Genomic DNA, 15,235 nt, shown 5'->3' with positions numbered 1-15,235 from the left:
ATACTGGCTTTGCTTCAGCTATCAAAATACAAACCTGATAAATACGTATTGTTAACAAAGATGAATTAGCTGGAAAATCTAGACATCATATGGGAGAAGGTTGAGGCAAGCTATCTCAAAATTAATCTATATAAATAGCCAATCACCATGCTGTGGCAAATCTCTGAAAGTGGAGGCATTGATTTGCCTATAGGTTTGGAAAGGAAAAGATTGGCTTGGGCTTTGAATGCTTCATTAACAAAACAACACTGACAAACTGGACGGAGGAGTGGAGGATACTGTGACTGATTGGGCAGCCTCAGGAGATGATGTTATGAGAAAAGGAGTGAAAATTTTCCAGTGTGACAGACTGCTGAATATCAGAAGACATTTATTGAGATTACACAAATGCAAAGATTTTCTGGATGTGTGTTTGCAAAAATAAAAATGACAAAAATTATCAATTACCAATTGCACTTTGCATTATTTATTATTTCTGCAATCTTTGCAAATCTCCCCCAAATAAACAGTTCTGCAAACAAGGCTGAATAGCATTTCGTATTGTTAAGTGCATCAAGAGGAACCAAACTATCACCTCACTTTTGTGCTTGTTAGGGGTTTTTTTGCAAAGAGATTCAGATGTTTTTTCGTTGATTTTCATTGGGAATGGAGACGGGGGAGGGAGGGAGGAAAGGACGCCTGGGAGATCGTATCCGGACCTGCTCGTTGTGTCTAGAGCACTAGAAAAGTTTCAAAAAGCGGGGCCTTGTAGGGGTGGCCGGTTCGTTCTCTCAGGATCCGGAGAGGAGTCCACCATCCGCGCACGATGACATGGCCTGAGACAGGCGGGTGAGTCCAGAAGCAAAGAGTAGAGGGGAAGCGGGAGAGACGGCGAGAAGATAGGTTTGGGGGGGGGGACGGGACGGGACGCCACGTGGGAAATAGGGGAGGCTAGAGATTCCAACTGGGGTCTTTGGGGGATGGGGAGATTTAAAGAATGGGTACCACAAAGTTTGACGCCTGAGGGGGAGGGCGGAGACGTCTTGTTTTCGTTCTTGAAGGTGAACAGAAACAGTTGAGAGATATTTTGAAGTTTCATTGAGGGGTGGCGAGGGGGACCCGCTCATTTTAAAGTACTTACGGAAAGGCCGGGAAATGGCGAAGCAGAGGCAAAAGGCGGGATAACAGAACTTCGTTCCATAGAATCTTTCGTTATCAGATTAAAGAAAATGTAATGGGCCGGAGGCGATGCTTGGAAGGAAATATTACTTAAGTAGCCAAAACGTTAAAACAACAACAAGCGAGGTTCAGTTGTTAAAATCAAAGAAGGGCAGAAGTAGGAAAAGGGCTTGTTGCTATCTGGGTTATATTCTGCCTCTGGGCCTGCGACAAGTGCCCCAGTACATGATAATACTGATGCAATAATGTTTACTATAGAACAGTAAATGGTACAAATAAAACAAAATCGAGAACAGATAAGGACAACTTAGAAGGGGGTGTTGCTGTGGTGGGAGGGAGAAGAGAAGAGTGGGATGAAGTTTCTACCCACGAGGAAGAATAGAAGATATAAAGGCGGGTGATTCTTGGCGATCCGAACAGAGTGTATTTTAAGTGGAAAGAAAGTGGAGAAGTAGAGAAGAGATGAATCCTGTTGAATCAGATCCAGGTTTTTAAGTTTTGGCCACCTTTTTTCTGCAAGCAACTGGCTTATATGGAGCCAGATCATTAGTCCAGCCAGCTCACTAATTTCTTTCATTAGCCCTTGCACCGTTATAGCTTTAGTAACAAAAGTGAGTTATGCTGCTTCTAAATGTAGAAATCTGATTTTATCTATAAACTTTTATAAACAAGTTTACCCAGCTATGAGTTTATTCCTAATTCAGTTGGGAATCTATTTATAAGCTTTAACTTGTGCAGGCTATTTTTTAGTTTCCAGATAGTGCATTCTTTGTTGGTATTTCTGCTGCGTTTGGAGAGGCAAATTAAGCAGTATCTTGTATGATGAACCAGCCTTTTCTGAATAAAACCAAGGGCAGTCTTGCTTTATATAGGTGCAGATGGTAACATACATTATCCCAATGATGCTAATTATGATGATTAATGTAATTATTACTACCACTCTTGTATACATGCCACTTTGTAGAATAATATACTCAAAAAAAAAGTTAAGAGTTTTGTGTCAATGAACATGTTTTACAATGGCCAAAGAATGCTTCTGGGAACCCCCAAAGTAGGATATAAGAGTTTTATTCCCTGCAATTGGTATGCTAAATAATGTTTTTAATACAGTATTTCCAATACTTACGGTTTTATCCTTCTTGAATATGGCTTCTTTTCTTAAGTTGATAACCGTTTGTTATATCTGTTGATACTGGATTCCATAGTTTAGTTACATATTGTGTGAAGAAGTTCGTTCTTTACTCAGTCTTAAATTTCTGATCTTTTAGCTTCCATTTTCTTGCATTATAAAATAGAGTACAAAAGTATTTTGATAGCCCTCTTTCCATCATCATGTAACATTTTTATTTTATACATTTCTGTAGTGTTTGGCCATTTCAGTTGTCCTTTTATATATGTCCTCTGTTTAAAATCTTAAGGTTATATTGAAATTTGTACAAAAACTTTGTGAAACTGGCATTTTTCTTTATAATTGTCCATAGAGAAATAGTGCCTTTTTCATACATATTTTCAGATCAGTGCAAACATGGGATTCAATAATAAAGTAGCAGCCTCTTGGCATTTACAGAATATTGGTCAATATTAGGATTAGTTAACATTGGCAAGATGGCAAACAGCATCATTGCAAGCCTACTTTTTTCGATCATGCATGCAGAGTCAATATATGTATAATACTCCATCTGCCATTTTCAAATTTTGACACACCCATCTTGTAGATGATTCTGAAAATATAAACAGGATTTATTTTTAATTAATAGATATTGTATTTTCAAAGTGATCTGGTTTTCTGCTATAATTATTTGCCTTTAAGATATGTATCCTTTTGTTGTTCAAGGTGAATGCACATGACAATGTACCAGCCTCATATTTTTCCCCACTATAGCAGTCTTGTGCAGTTGGTTGAGGTGAGAGAGAGTGATTAGCCACATGAATCTCCATGGTAAAGTAAACTATAACCTGTAACCCAGAATAAGTGCAAATTGGTAACTACTTTTATCAAGTGCTAAGCTCAGTGATTAGCATATCATGCCAATCTAGATTTGATTATTATTAATTTATTTATTAGATTTATGTCTTCATATTTTGTTCTTAGGAACTCAAAGTTGCATATCTAGCCTTTTTACCACTTTTTCTTGCAGCAACAACCTGGTGGGTAGATTAGCTGAGAAATAATAACTCTCAAAGTTAGCCAGTGAGTTTCCATGGTTCACAGTTGATTGGGTATTCCTACTTCTACATCTAACCAATGTATTGCACTGACTGACAAATAATTGTAAGTCATGGTTTAAACCACTAAGAAAGATTTATTTTAATGGTTTAAATAATGGTTTATTCACTAGTCTGGAATATTTTTCTATAAAAAGGCCTTCTTATTCAATATAAGATCAGAAGAAATTCGTCAGCACTCAGAAAAAGATATAGATTTAATTTTAAAAAGTGTATGCCATAATACTGCAATTAATTTACAATTTTAATTTAAAAATTGAATCATTTCACAGTTTTTAGTACCAAATAGGAATTGTAAAATTTACAGATTTGCAAATGAAATGTTCTGAAGAACTCTGGAACTGTTCTCCCTCTCCCTCCCCCTTCCCATCATGCTATTTCAAGACATAGTTCTGCAGTTTCCTGACGTAAATTGAATTGTGTTTTGGTCAGGGAGCTGTGTCTTAGGTCAGTGTACTGTGTTTGGGACACACACTCTGTGTCCCAAAAAACATATGCACAGCCTGTTGGATTGGAGAGTTTATTCCAGAAACTGCTGCACTGTCCCTGGAACTGCATGATCTGAGGAGCATCAGCATGGACAGAGGGGAAACAGAATTGTTCTGTTCCTGAATTAGTAAGTTTTGTAAATCTTTAGCAAAGAAATACATACTTGTAAAGTCATTTAAAGATGAATCAGTGTCAGTTCAATTCAGTTGTAGTTATTTACTGTTTGAGGGAATCATAGCCATTAAGAGAATGATGATTAGTTTTTCATTTGTATGAAACATCTTGTTTGAATTTTACAGAGGAGATCAAGTGTCAGTTCTGTTAACCTACCTCTGTATTATTAAATAGACATTATATTCATAATTATTTCACTGTATTGTACATTAATTTTGTAAAATGTTTTTAAAAAGTTTTGTGGTTAAAACAAAGATGCTTAATTTTGACTTTTATCTGACCTGATTAGAAATAATTCTCACTTCATTCAGTGAAATTTCTTAACAAAAATGCTTAAGATTACAGACACTATTTCAGTGGAATTTCTTAATGACTACCATTGTGATTTTCCAGTCTTTGACAGTTAAAGGAGATATTTCCTTCAATTGTAGAGAAGAATGGAAGGGGAAAAATATGAACAAAATGTTATATGACCCAAACTATTTTAATGAAATAATCAGTTTGACCTGTAGGTTTTAGGAGGGTGCAAGTCTACATCTGCAAAGTGATTGGACTGCACATTCACATTGTTATTACTCAAAAACCACTGTGAAAACAGAACTTAATGTCCCCCTGGCGAATGGTTGAGATGCATATAATGTTCATGCACTGTAATAAGGGGAGGAGAAAAGGGCTGTGCTGTGTTGTCTCAAACAATAGCCGGCTTAGAACGTATCTCGGTGGCTGTCAAAACTTGTATTTTAATGAGCCCAGAAAGCATTTGGCCTTCTCAAGAATGTTTTCCTTGGGCAACATCCTTATGTTCAACATCTTGTTTTGTGGGTCATTTTTTATCACATATTTCTTGATGACTTCTTGGGGCTGAGTTTCTTTTCTTACCCTTCTGGAAACTGCTGGAGACTGTAAGTAGCTGCTGACTGTAAGTATTTATACAGTGTGGATCTGTTTCTTTAAAGGAAAAAAATAATTAGGTGCAATGTAAATCTTTCAAGCAACTTGCTTGAAATTCTGCTTTCTTTTAAAATAACATTAAAATATATGTTATATGTTAATTTGAGGAATATATTGGTTTGCACATCTTTAGTTTCTTGTCTTTTGAAATAGTGCAAAATTGTACAGTTAACTTTTATGATTTAAATTCACTGCTCGAAAAATGTTTATTGAATCGAAGTTTTTGTGGAAGGCATATCAATAATTGAAGAAACAGCAGTTATTGAACATAGATGACTATTACAGCAGAACATTATTCCTGATTTTTGGATATTCAAAAAAGTGACAAATTAAATCTTAGAAAAAAATAAATTTATTTTACCATTTTAATTCTCTGGATTTATTTATTATTTATTTATCACAATGAGTTGTATGCCACCAAAATTGTTGGACATAATGGACTAAAGACCTTTTTTATGTCTTAATTTTTTCAAAACATTTCACTGGGCATGTAAGTTGTTGTTTTAAGAAGTTATTTTTTAAAAAAAGATACTATTTTTACAGTCAAAGTGTTTGGAAAAAAAGAAGCACTAATATCCATTAAATTATCAATGTTTTGTATTGCTAGCTTATAAGCTTAGGATTCAGACTTCAATTGAAACCAAAGCTGGACTTTTTTCCAAAAGATTTCTTTGTTTCCCTAACTCTTACACAGATGTGCTGTTAATCTTATTGCTTCCTTGGTTTTTTTAAAACAGATTTTTGAAGTTTGCTTGTAATTCTGAATGAAAGGAAAAATCACAGTTATCTGTCAAGAAAGGAAGAATTGGAGGAAAAGTGCACTCTAATAGCAAATTTCACATCATTTTTTGGGAATCTTAAGAACCACAGGGAATACCTTTAAAGCAACCAGTGATGAGCTGTGCCTTGGATTTTAGGGTTCAAGAAATGTATTTAATGTTTAGAACAATATCTAAAAATTAAGGTGTTTCCCTAACCCAGGCTTTCACAAATGAATGTCTAAATGTATGTTAGCTGTGTGCAAGTCCTTATTTGTTTAAGGTTTAATTAGCTGCTTCAATTGCCAACAAATCCAAGGATTGCAGTACAAACCTCAAAAACAACCATCACATAGTAAGGTAAATACCACCCATTCAAATTGGGAAATAATAATATAAAACAATATATATCATACAAGGTCAAAAATCACCCTGGCCTTGGCTATGTTAAAAAAATTTTTTTTCCTAAAGCATAAGTCAATGTCTGTCGCCTAAGGCAGATGCTCTTTGTTAAAGGGTATTAAGAGGTTGTTCCTGGGACTCCTTGCTACTATACCAATTAATCCATGCTACAAGTTACAGACCAAACCTTTGGGGGCACACTTTCTGGTTTAAATTATTGTGCAGTGGATTCACACATTAACCTAAAACTGTGATGGCAAACCTATGAAACACACTTTCTGTAGGCACGCGTGCCAGCCACCTGGTCTTCAGGTTTCTGGTGCGCACATGCCTGCCGGCCAGCTGGTCTTCATGCGTGCCGGAACGGCAGAAACCCAAACACCAGGTGATCTTTGCATGTGCCGAAGCACTAGGAACCTGAAGACCAGGTGCATGCGCTCTGTTTTGGGCTCTTGGTGCTGAAAAGGTTCACCATCACTGACCTAAAACATGGTTTATTGGACCATGGTTTATTTAAAAAATAATGGTTTATTGGTTTAGAAAGTACACTGATTATGAATTATGAACTGCAGTTACTGAATTCCCATAATTATGGTAAGTGAAAATGAAACAACATTATAATTTGGTGAGATGTAACAAAACAATAAGGACCTTGGAGGTCCTCTAGTACAACCCACTGCCCAGCCAGGAGACAATATACCATCTCAGAGAAATAGCTGCCAGTCTCTTGAAAACCTCCAGTGATGGAGCACTCATAACTTCTGCAGGCAAATTGTTTCACTAATTAATTGTTCTAACTATCAAGAAATTTCTCCTTATTTTTAGGTTGGTTCTCCCTGATTAGTTTCCATCCATTGTTTCTTGTCTTGCCATCAGCTGTTTTGGAGAATAGATTAATTCCCTCTTTGTGGAAGTTCCTCAAGTATTGGAACACTGTTATCATGTTATCTTAGTCCTTCTTTTCATTAGACTAGGCATAGCCGATTCGTGCAATCATTCATCATATATTTTAGCCTCCAGTTCCCCTAATCATCTTCGTACTTTTCTCTGCAGTCTTTCTAGAATCTTAGCGTCTTTTTTAGATAATGACCAAAACTGAACGCAACATTCCAAGTGTGGTTTTACCATGGCCTTATAAAGGAGTACTAATACTTCACAGGATCTTGATTCTATTCTTCTATTAATGTAGCCTAGGACTGTGCTAGCTTTATGTGCTGGCTGCAGCGCACTGCTGGCTTATGTTTAAATGGTTGTCCACTAGGAGTCCTAGATCCCTCTCACAGTTTCTACTATTGAGCCAGGTATTGCCCATTGAATATCTATGCATTTGGTTTTTCTTGCCTTTGTATAAAACCTTATTTTTCTCACCATTGAATTTCATTTTATTAAATAGAGTCCAGTATTCAAGTTTGCCGAGATCCTTCTGTATCTTGAGCCTCTCTTCTGGAGTGTTGGCTATTGCCTCCAGTTTGGTGTTGTCTGCAAATTTGATGAGTTCACTTTCTATCTCTTCATCTAAATCGTTTATGAAGATATTTAAAAATATTGGGCGTAAGGCATGATTGTCTAAGATGTGTTTGAACCCATTGTTTGTCTTACATTCTAGATAGATTTGGGGCCCAATTGAATTTCGGTATATTAAATACTGTAGATAGATAACTATTCCATACATAATATGAAATAGTTTGTGAATACATTCATTAGCACAAAAGTAAAGCACTGATAGTCTTCTAGTTGTACAACTATGTGTTTTTGCTGCTGATTCATACTGTTTCCTTATTTGCAGAATTTTGCATTTTATTTTGCTTTTATAAGTCAACTGCCCTGTTATTAAGAACACCTCTAAAATGTTTTTAAGCTTCTGAATTTGTTACCTGTTGAATGTCATCTGGCAAATGTATTACTATACATTTATAATTATTAATTTTCCAGATAAATGACTCAGTTTTTCCTTTGGACAATGCAACTTTAAAATAGAGTTGTCTTGACTTTATTCAGGATATAATAAAGGAGGGAGATTTTTTTCCTACTTAAACCATAAAGAGGAGGAATTTAAATTTAGAATCACTTTTCTGATAGTATAGTAAATGTTCTGGGATTAGTAATGGATTTGAAAGAATCCTTAGTGATGTTAGATCACTTTACAGATATGGCTATACCATAATCCTGCTTTCTATAGCTGGTATTTTGAAAATGTTTAATTTTACCAAGTAATGAATTTTTATTTTTGCATAAGTGTTAAATCTGGAATTGAAATTAAATAAATGGACTATGTCTAGGCTTAGTTTGTAAGATAAATTAAGAAAGTCAAGATATTTGACCTCTTATAATGTCCCTGAATTAAAGTATTGTATGGGAGGAAAAGTGCTTATAAGAATTGTGCAGCAGCCAGGATTCATAGGGGGAAAAGCAGTTCACTACAAGGCACTTGTCACACTTCCTTAACTCAAATGTTTTTCATGAGAGGAATATGTGAAAGCTCAAGAAGAATGACAGGTTCTTTAAGGAGCGTTGACAGATGTTATGTGAGCAGCCCCATGGATTCCAAATCACCTTCTTTGAATACGGATTGCCGAAGAGCCCTATAGCTCATTAATCTCCCTTCCTATTTTACTCAGATACACACTGTCATAATTATGTCAACTCATTATGAATCAATGTTTTTCAAATTTTGGGGGTTACTGAACACATTTGGAACTTGGAGAATATGTAATGATTGCCATGAAGTGTTTCACTCCTAAACAAATAACCAATTAGTATGCAAAAAGAAATGCATATATGTAAAATAACTGTATTTACCACTCAAAATATTCCATCGTATCCCTTAGCTCCCCAGATACTTCTACATTGCCCCAATTTATCTTGCCTGGTAGGAAGAGGAGGGGAAATGGGCCTTTCTTCTAATAAAGCACTATGTTGCAGCCACTCATCCTTTTCTAAGAATGCCTGTGGGATCTTTGTAGAGCTCAGATGCATTGTAAATACAGATAAAGCTGAGGCTGCAGTTTTGGTTTGCAGCATTCTAGTCTTTTTTTAGTTCAATAAAAGCAAATAAAATCATTTTGGGCAGGGAACTTGGCCTACAGCAAAGGAAATAGTATTAGATACGTAATGCCCACATGGTTGGGCCCAATAACATAATCATTATTGTGGGTGGCTATTTCATTCCACAAATTCTTACAATGCTATCAGAGAAATATACTGTTAAAAATATGAAAGAACTGTTGAACACATGATGTATCTTTAATTGCTGTAGAAAGAATTCCTTATAGCTTGTATTTACACATGTCTATAAAAATAGCATTTGAATCTTGAGGGATAGTAACTGTCAGAAGCCATTGGCCGTGCAAAATACAATGGTATATAGAAATTACTGGACTTGCACATAAATCTTACAAAATAGGTATGGAGAATAGATCTGATAGAGATAAGTAGCAGTGAAAACTATTCCCACAGCAGATATACAAGGACTTAACAACCAAGAATGGAAACCACCATTGTGCTTTGCTTGTGTTTCCTATGACCAGCTGGTTAGCACTAATTTTAATGTGTTGTTGATCTAAACCAGCAAAGAAAACGGTTTGAGATTTGTCTGTTGCTGAATCCTATGTGTCAGAAGTAAATTCTCAGAATACTTAGTATTGCCTCTGGGTGTGAATAGGTTGGGCAATAAGAGGGTAAAGAAGAAAGTGCATATTTTTAAAAGAAATTCAGAGCTACTGTGAAAACGGCGAGCCCATGTCAAACCTTCCTCTTCCCTGCCCTCGCAATAAAATCTACTTTCCTCAGCCAGTAATGCTGTGTATGGATGGATAAATTATACCACACTTGAAGGACAGATCTTCTCTCTGTCCTTCAAGACCATGCTGGTTTCAAGGAGTTTTGTGAATCTTGAATTCTGTTTGGTTTAAGACTTTCCGCCACCACGATTTCACAAATGATCATAAGGTAATTGCTGCTTGATTAGCCTGAATCTCTGATCTACATTTTCAGTATATTCATGTTGAATCATAGGGCTGTTGCATGGAAATAAAGGATATGAATACATTTGAACAAAAAGCCCTCGTACATTCTAAGAATATTGCTCATAATCTTGGGGGGAAAGAACAAAAATGCTTTATAAATGGTGCTAATGTTGTCATTGCCCTATGCCCTGCCTCCCCCATGCAGGCTGGAGACATCAAATAGAATTGAGATGCTCTGTCTTTTCATATGCGTCACAAAAGACTAGCTTGTGGTAGTTGTTACCCTTGTCCTATGAATGGCTCATTATTTCAGTATATAACTTCCTTTTTAAAAACCACCCTTTTCTTCCCAGCCATGAATAAAAATTATGTATTGAATTTCCATAATGATGGCTCAACTGTGATGTGATAGTGTCTTTTTCCTACTTTTGCAAAGTTTAAAAACCTGTCAATAATCAAAATACTACTCATCAATGTAATTTTGCTATGATCTGAAACATAGTTATGCTTTGACACTTCAATTTTTTCATGATTTATTTTAAAATCCAGACTTGAACTTCAAAGGCCTGTGATTGAGGCTTCTGCTTTACCAAGATCTAATGACATAATAGAACTTAATATTAAACTTTTTAAAGAACAGGTTTTCAAATGGCTTAAAACATACGTTTGTGATCATGATTGAGGCTCGACTGTTAACAGAAAATTTTAAATATTTTTGGAGTCCTTGACTACTGTTGATTTTCCAGTAATGTCTATAGAGAAAAAAAAGGCATAGGAGTCCTGGAATTAATATGGTAGATTGCAAGTTTATTGTTTCTCTAATAAAAAGTTTTTTAAAAAAGTAAAAAAAATATTCTGAAGACCTATTCTGAAGACCTATTCTGAAGTCTGACTTCTGAATGTGCGCCAGTCATTCACATTGCTTTGATATCTGTTTTCAGATCCTTTCAGATAGGAAGGAAAGAAGGAAGATTTCTTTATATATTCCCAATTTATCGAATAGAAAATGTTCACGTTCTTGCCTATCAGACATGTGAATTAACAATAGAATTAATTAAATGGGTTGTAGATTGAACTTGTATTATGAATTGGGGCTTCTTCCTGAGCTATAAATAAAATGGGGGTGGAGCTTTGTGTATGCTTGCAAGTTTAAATTTGAATCAGGTGAGTTAATCCAAGAGACATTTCCCTATGGAGTCATAAGGCAGCAAAATGTTTTATTTGCTTATATCCAAACAGATGCTTCAAAATACTGACATAAGGAAAATGCAACCCAATATATAAACCTTTACTCGTGGTTTGTTGCTCATATCCATATCAGCCAGTGGACAGGTCATACATGCAATATTGATAACCTACTCCACTTTAGCTGACAGATTTAAATATGTTTAAATATGTTTAAACAATTTGATAACAAAGCATTGGTTTGAGTTAATAAAGAACTCAAAAAGTTATAGGATTGGGAGTAAAATGTGCTGAAGATTTTTAAATGCAGAAAGATTACCTTTTCAAGGGTGAGAACTGGATTCTTAAGATATGCCTTTTAGTTTAAAAACCTGCTTATTTGAACTATATGGAACCACTTTTTTAAAATAAAATATTTCTGCAGATAGGTCTTCCAACTCACAGAGCCTTGTAAATCCGAGGGAGATGGGCAGTTAACAAGTATGAAATGAAAGGGAGGGAAGGAAGGAAGAAGGAAAGAAGGAAAGAAAGAAGGAAAAAAAAGAAAGAGAAAAAGAAAGAAAGAAAAAGAAAGAAAGAAAAAGAAAGAAAGAGACAAAAGCTTCTAGTGTCTGAAAGTTTTAATGAATCTGCCAGAAAGCTGGTAGTCTGCTTTTCTTGCTGTTTGCACAGATAGAGAAGCCTGAAGGATTTAGGTGCTACTTCTGCAGTGCTATGCTTTTATTCTCTGGCTGGCAAGAGAGAAGCCATGGAAGACAAAGTGGTTTTGTGTGAGGAATGCAGAGTGGTTCAAGCCTATTTTGAGGAAGAAGGCCAAAAAAAAAAAAAAAAGCAGTTTGGAAGTGTTAATTGAATAGTGACTTCTGCTTTCTACCAACAATGCATGCTATAATAATTCTGGGGGAACAGGCTTGATTTATGCATAGCATATGACGGATTATCTGCCCTCTTAACTTCCTTACATAGAATTCAGAACCTGTGGCTATCAGTAGAATTGTTACATAAAGATTGTTCCAATATGAGAACACAAAAATATATAAACAAAATTTATTTCTCTCTCTTTCTCAATTTTATGTAGCCATCAATCTCACTCCAGGCAACGCTGGCTGGACATAACAATAGATAAAAAATACAAAAATGGCAAATACAAATATAAAACACCATAGTAATAAATACCCTTAAAAACTGGAAATCACATAGTTGAAGAAAATAATAATGGCCCCCTCAACTTGAGAAATCTGTGATTCTGTGAGGGCCCCAGGCCTAGCAGCAAAACTAGAATTTGAGGAGCTTTTGGAATATCAAAAGGGATGATGCCAATCTAATTTTGGAGAGAAGATTATTCCTTAAGGCAAGCACCACAGCAGAGAAGGAACATCTTCGAGGACCTATCAAATATAGATCCTCAGCCAAAAGTATTTGCAACATACCTTCTCTAAGATCTGCTAGGATGGACTGATGTAAACAGGGAAAGGCAGTTGCTCAAATAGCCTGAATCCATGTCACGAAGGGCTTTAAAGATTAAAACCAGCATCTTGGATTCGACCTGGAAGCAGACTGGCAGCCAATACTCCTTTGTCCAAGGAGCTCACGTAACTGCGCCCACTGCTACATTCTATAGCAACTGAAGCTTCCAGGAAGCCCCATATAGAGGGCATTGCAGTAGTTCAATCTGGAGGTGTGTAGAGCATGAGTGATTGAACAGCCTGCATCATCTAGGAATGGCTTTAGTTGGTGCACCACATAAACCTGTGTAAAGGCCCTCCTAGGCACAACTGTCACCTATTTCTTGAGCAGCCGTTGTGAATCTAAAAGAACCCTTAAATTGTACACTGGGTCTGTCTAACACCAAATATGGCTAGGTTTGAATTGCTGAACCCCAAAAATCAAAGCAACTTGAGCTTGCCAGGGTTCAACTGAAGCCTGTTGTGCCCTAACCAGATCCTCATAGTTTCCAACCTCTAGGCACAGGGAAAATATGTTCATGGCATTGCTAATCCACCGGGGTAGACATGTACAGCTGGGTATCGTCAGCATTCTGATGATATCTCAGTCCGTGATGATGGATGAGCTCACTCATACCACATTTTCATTAGGAATGTGGCATATATCATAAGTGATTGGGTCTGATTTTATTCTTTTTTCTTCATAGAAGCAGAAATCAGTTTCTTTATGCATATTATATTCTGTTGTTTCAATATATGGGCATTGAACTTGAATCGACTAGCACATTCTAAAGTGATTTCATGTTTTTAATTTCCAAAAGCAAACTTCAGGGTGTTTTGTTTTTTTGGTTGTTATTTAAACTGATACTCTAATCCTTGCAAGGACCAATTTTGTTATTAGGGCTTAGTGATATGTTCTTAGGATCAAGCAGGATTCAGTTTATCTCCTCTTTTCCATAATAGATTGTTAGTTTGTTTACCTTCCTTAAAAGATGGAACTCTAGTGAGAGTCATTTCTTTTCGTACTTTACATGTTGAAAATGTGAATGTTATATTTTCAAACTACATTGCTTTAGGGGAGAATGAAGAATGTGATGTTTTCCATTCAATCATGTCTGACTCTTGGCAATTCTATGGGCCAAGTCTCTCCACATCTTTCAATCTTGCAACACTTCTTGTACTTTTGTACCAATGTACTTTGGCGGCCTGATTTACTTTTATCACTAATTCTTCTAAACATATTTGCTTTCTCCAGTGAATTCCCTCATAGGACATGGCCAAAATAAATGAGATGCAGTTTTGTGATCATGCCTTTTAGTGATATATCCGGTGTTATGTGCTCCAGTACTTGCTTGTTAGTTACCTTCGTTGTCTAAGGAATACGCAGGATCCTTCTCTAGCACACAGTTCAAATGAGTCAATTTTCTTCCTGGCTTGCTTTTTTAAGGTCCAACTTTCACAAGCATAGGAAACCATAGGAAATACGGGGAACACAATAGAGTCTATATTTGGTTGCTAGGCTGATGTCTTTGTATTTCCATTTTTGGCTCATGTTTATCATTGCTCTGTGATCCACTGCAAACTGACGTTTTATTTCTGGGCTACATTCACTGCTTTGAGTGATCTGTGATTTTAGGAAAGTGAACTTTTCCACACATTCTAACTCTTCAATATTAGTGTCTATTTTGAGGTTGCCTTCCTTGCAGTGGTCATGAGCTTGGTCTTTTTGACATTTAGAACAAGACCAAAATTCTCATTTTCTCCTTTAATTTTCTATTCCAGGCCTTCTTTAGTTTCTGAGAGGAGAGTTGTATCATCAGCATATTCATGTCTCTTCTTCCTATATTTATCCTGATTTTTGATTCTTCAAGCTCTAGCTTCCTCATGATCACTTTGATATAAAGGTTGAATAAGAAAGGTGAGAGAATGCAACATTGACATGCTTCTTTTTCTATTTTAAACAAATCAGTGTCTTCATAGGGTCTTCACAAAATGTCTTCCTAATTTGTGTACAGTGATTGCACCAACCTAGCCAGATATGCTGGTAGCTTCAGATCTTGTAGGGGTCTCCGTAACTTCTTATGATCAACGCTATCAAAAGCTGTCATGTAATAGATGAAGAATATGTACATGATGTTTTGATATTCTTTCCATTTTGTTTTTGATGGACAGTTCTTCCCCTTGCTTGTTTTTAATGATGCCTTTATGAGCAATACAGATAGTCCTTAACTTACAACAGTTCGTTTAGTGACTGTTCGAAGCACTGAAAAAAGTGGCTCAATGATCATTTTTCACACTTATATACACACTATATCCCCATAGTCATGTGATCAAAATTCGGATGCTTGGCAACTGGTTCATATTTATGATGGGTTGCAGTGTCTCAAGGTCATTTGATCCTCTTTTGCAACTTTCTGATAAGCAAAGTCAATGGGGGAATCCAAATTCACTTAACAACTGTGTTACTAACTTAACAATTGCA

The 15,235-nt window shown here is 36.0% G+C and overlaps 1 protein-coding gene across 5 annotated transcripts in view; it reads left to right on the top strand.

Moving 5' to 3' along the window:
* Positions 1–691: 691 nt before the first annotated feature.
* GJC1 (gap junction protein gamma 1) overlaps positions 692–15,235 on the top strand; it is a 26,417-nt gene continuing 11,873 nt past the window's right edge. The window contains exons 1-3 of one of the 5 annotated variants that reach the window (XM_058181268.1): positions 788–828; positions 2,993–3,062; positions 3,817–4,000. The gene's annotated coding sequence lies outside the window, so the exon portion shown is untranslated. Of the gene's footprint in view, positions 829–2,992; positions 3,063–3,816; positions 4,001–4,723; positions 4,967–15,235 lie in introns of those variants that run through there. The other 4 variants (XM_058181270.1, XM_058181267.1, XM_058181273.1 and 1 more) reach the window with 4 other exon arrangements.

This window comes from Ahaetulla prasina, chromosome 4 (genome assembly GCF_028640845.1).
Source record: "Ahaetulla prasina isolate Xishuangbanna chromosome 4, ASM2864084v1, whole genome shotgun sequence".
In the NCBI taxonomy this organism is placed as follows: domain Eukaryota; kingdom Metazoa; phylum Chordata; class Lepidosauria; order Squamata; family Colubridae; genus Ahaetulla; species Ahaetulla prasina.
This window is presented reverse-complemented; position numbering and strand designations above follow the sequence as displayed.